Below are 4,315 nucleotides of genomic sequence, written 5' to 3'. Positions count from 1 at the left end.
ATCAATCAATCAATCAATCAATCAATCAATCAATCAATCAATCAATCAATCATCAATCAATCAATCAATCAATCAATCAATCAATCAATCAATCAATCAATCAATCAATCAATCAATCAATCAATCAATCAATCAATCAATCAATCAATCAATCAATCAATCAATCAATCAATCAATCAATCAATCAATCAATCAATCAATCAATCAATCAATCAATCAATCAATCAATCAATCAATCAATCAATCAATCAATCAATCAATCAATCAATCAATCAATCAATCAATCAATCAATCAATCAATCAATCAATCAATCAATCAATCAATCAATCAATCAATCAATCAATCAATCAATCAATCAATCAATCAATCAATCAATCAATCAATCAATCAATCAATCAATCAATCAATCAATCAATCAATCAATCAATCAATCAATCAATCAATCAATCAATCAATCAATCAATCAATCAATCAATCAATCAATCAATCAATCAATCAATCAATCAATCAATCAATCAATCAATCAATCAATCAATCAATCAATCAATCAATCAATCAATCAATCAATCAATCAATCAATCAATCAATCAATCAATCAATCAATCAATCAATCAATCAATCAATCAATCAATCAATCAATCAATCAATCAATCAATCAATCAATCAATCAATCAATCAATCAATCAATCAATCAATCAATCAATCAATCAATCAATCAATCAATCAATCAATCAATCAATCAATCAATCAATCAATCAATCAATCAATCAATCAATCAATCAATCAATCAATCAATCAATCAATCAATCAATCAATCAATCAATCAATCAATCAATCAATCAATCAATCAATCAATCAATCAATCAATCAATCAATCAATCAATCAATCAATCAATCAATCAATCAATCAATCAATCAATCAATCAATCAATCAATCAATCAATCAATCAATCAATCAATCAATCAATCAATCAATCAATCAATCAATCAATCAATCAATCAATGACTCGTACGCAGTAGCATTTGTGTTCCCGCGCAGTCTACTGTTTCTTCAAAAGACGTGGCGTTTTTTATTCGGTTTCAAAAGCCGCGGAAGACGGCCGGTAACGGCCGCATGATCGATAGGACCGTGGATAGGACCGTGCAATCGCGCCAGCCGAAGCCCCTAGCCGACATGAAGAACCACGAAGCAAGAAGGTTATCTTGCTCCGTGACGCAGCATAAAATGCCTTGTCATGCATGCTCCGGGGGCCGCGCGGCTGCGACTTGATGCGATAACTTTGTCGTTTTGTTTTACAACTGGCCGAATGTTCTGGAAGACGATATCGATGTGAAAGAGTGGAAGGGTAGGCGGTAGCCGACCAATGCGCTTTGTAATGCCAGGATAAGCGCGTTCACGGCCGGTCTGGAGGAGCGGCGAACGCGCACTTGCGCGCCCGCTGCTCCTCCAGCCCGGCCGTGGCGCGTTTTAGAACAAGGGGTCTTGCCTGCCTGTTGCGCATCGGGCGCAGAGTAGCTGGCGGCGCGGTGACGGCGGCGATGGACAGGTGAGTTTTTTTCCACGCGGTACACTGTCTATTGGGGAAGTTTGGTTCGCGCTAAGAGGTGTTTAATGCCATAATTGTTGTCGTTTTCTTTTCCTGTAGTCGTTTTTCGTTGTGCCTGTGCCATCCCCGCTCCCAACCGGCTCGCTCGGACAAGCGAATACCCACGAGGGCCTCACGGACTTCCTTCACGGTATGCTGCTTCACAGTCTTCACCGACGACTCTTCCAAGTGGTGAGTTCCGTGGCTGAAGGCCCGGTGCGACGAGCGGCGTGCCCACGAAACCGGCTTTCATATAATTTTTTTCGCGACGCTGAACGTTTGCGTATTTGAATTTTCCTAACCGAGCCACATTAGCCTCGGAGCCGGACGTTTCCTGGGCCGTCGCGACGCAGGGATTCCGACTGTCGCCAAAGCTTTGCGGTGTGCGTTAGGCAGTAGCTTTTGGGACAGCGGTGCAGTGGCAGTGTTGGAGCCCTTTGCCACTGCCTCTAGCGTCGGACTCAGCTCGGAAGCCCCGTTAAGTTGTGGTGATAGTCGGTCTTCCTTTCCGAACGCCGCGGTAGCCGAGGTATATGCACTTCGATAATGCCTTCCGCTCGCACGTCCTCGGTTCGCGCGGCGTTCGGAATACAGTCGCCACGTTCAACGAGCATCACTGAAGCATGGAACGCAGCTCTGCGGTCCGCTGCTCCAAATTGGGGTCGTGGCAAAGGCGAGTGATGGAATTGGTGTCCTTGGTTCCTTTTCAGGTTCGCGTCCGGCACCGCCTCCGCCCTCCCCTTTCCCTGACCCTTGCGTCGTGTCTTATTGCACTTGCTCCTTCCCGCAAACATTCACTACTCTTCTGGCTAGGCAGGTACACGTCTCCATCTGTCCTATCTACTGAGCTCGACGACGCGTGTTTTGTACAGAGGTGTTTTCTGGTAATAAAAGTGGTTCTGTCGCTGTTCGTCTGTTACTTTGCCTTTCAGCGTCCCTTCCCGTTCCTGCCAGGCGTAATCATGGTCCCCGCATTCGGTAAGCCGTGATTACCTTCGAAATTACAACATTTCTAACGTGCTTTGCCTTTGGTTCCAGACCGCCTCCTGCCTATGCGTACCGGCCACCTCCGAGCAGTACGGGGCCGTCTTGGAGACGTCCAGAATGCCGTTAGACTCGAGCTGTACATGGCTGCGCCTGTCTTGAAATCATTAAACCCTGTTTGCAATCGGTAAGGAATGGTGATCTCCCTAAACGTAACATTTTTAACGTGATTTGCCTCTTTGTGCAGACCGCCTCCTATCTATGCGTCCTGGTTACCACCTTGGAGGACGGTGCCGTCATCGAGCCTTCACGGATGCCGTTCGAGTCGAGCTGTCCGTCGCTGCGCCTGTCTTGGAATTAAACCCTGTTCGAAACCGGAGTACTGCCTTTGTCGTTTGTACACAGTCTATGCGGCTCGCTGGCTCTGTCGGCTCGAGCGACATCAAGTACTGTGTCGGTCTCTTGTATCTCGTTTCGAACAGTATTTTAGCAAATCCTAGTTGTCATAATGGCGCTCATTGGGAGAGAAAAAAAAGAGCGAACAAGTTCGCACTCCTAGTGAGCATAATTCCAAAAATGATTCGCTAGGAGTGCGGTTAGGGACAGCCCTTGACCCCGTATGAACGTCGCACCGTTCATGAAGCGAAGTTCTTACTCGGGCGGCTTTGTCCTCTGCAGCTGGTGTGAAAGTGTTCATTCTAGGCAACGTGTCCTCCCAGGATTTGGCCCCGGACGGCAAAAAAAGGTAAACGGACTGTTGTGTGTAACTTGTTCGGCGTAGCCGCTGGCAAAGTAGCACGCGGACAGAAGTCTGACCGTTCTTGTCGTCACTCGTAGAGTTGAGTGTAATACTCGGCGTACTGTTTAGTTTTCTCAGTGGTTCTAACTGCACCAATTTGTGTCCAAATAAACCATGGCGTGCCATACCAGAGTGTTATCAGATGTAGCTGCTCAAAGATTAGCGATTCGTATCGAGAAGTGTTGTACGTAAATGTGCAGTGAAGGGCTCGATTATGCATGGTGGCAATGCGAAAAACTGTCGCAAAGCGCCTCAGTGACGCTAAGCCCCAAGCAGATCGTCACAGAGGAGACTAGCAGCCCTGCCAGAGTGGTGCATTACCTGTGCGAAGGATGTGAGAGCCTGTGGGGAACCCCGACTGAGTTTTCACCCCCAGGGGGACATTTGCTTCAAACTCACCGGAAATAAATAGTGTGCGCGCGTTCCGGTGTTCGTAGTGATGGCGGCGTCAGTGTCTGTTGACGCTGCCAAGAGTCAAAAGACGTTTGGTTATGTCTCCCGCCTACTTGCTTGGCCAGCGGGCTACTTCATCTCGAAAGCAAGTGTGCCCTGGCAGAGAATATATTTCCTTCGTGGTCAATAAAAATTCATAAAATGATTCACGATTGTTGTCCTCCCTTGCTCCACTCACCAAAGCGTTCAGCCCTAATCAGAGGCACCGAAAGCACAGCGGCAAACAAATAATGTTCACATACGGCCATATTTTCGCTTCAAAGCAGAGGAGTCCTATTTGACGATAGGAATACATGTACTGAATTAAGTAAAGAAACAGTAATGCGATAACAGAGCAAGTAAAAGAAATGAAAGAGAAAGGAACAAAAGTGAAAAAAAATTGCTGAAAAGGTATTGAATCAGGCTTACGACTTATGCGCGGAGCTCAATCTCTGACAAGATGACGAAATCTGCCGGCCACTGCATACCGCCATCTAACCTCCACACGTCATT

General features: G+C 46.0%; 1 long non-coding RNA gene across 3 annotated transcripts; it reads left to right on the top strand.

Moving 5' to 3' along the window:
- The first annotated feature begins 1,389 nt into the window (after window positions 1-1,389).
- Window positions 1,390-2,950, top strand: LOC144147423 (uncharacterized). Of its 3 annotated transcripts, none has more exons than XR_013317925.1 (6): window positions 1,390-1,548; window positions 1,648-1,738; window positions 2,298-2,404; window positions 2,520-2,565; window positions 2,626-2,758; window positions 2,819-2,950. It is a non-coding gene; the product is annotated as an uncharacterized LOC144147423 (long non-coding RNA). The 3 variants fall into 3 exon arrangements; XR_013317926.1 differs by having other exon boundaries at window positions 1,648-1,779; XR_013317927.1 differs by lacking the exon at window positions 2,298-2,404 and having other exon boundaries at window positions 1,648-1,779.
- Window positions 2,951-4,315: the final 1,365 nt, after the last annotated feature.

Source organism: Haemaphysalis longicornis, unplaced genomic scaffold, assembly GCF_048455015.1.
Source record: "Haemaphysalis longicornis isolate Haplotype H1 unplaced genomic scaffold, Haemaphysalis longicornis Haplotype H1 scaffold_7, whole genome shotgun sequence".
NCBI classification, from domain to species: Eukaryota; Metazoa; Arthropoda; class Arachnida; order Ixodida; family Ixodidae; genus Haemaphysalis; species Haemaphysalis longicornis.
This window is presented reverse-complemented; position numbering and strand designations above follow the sequence as displayed.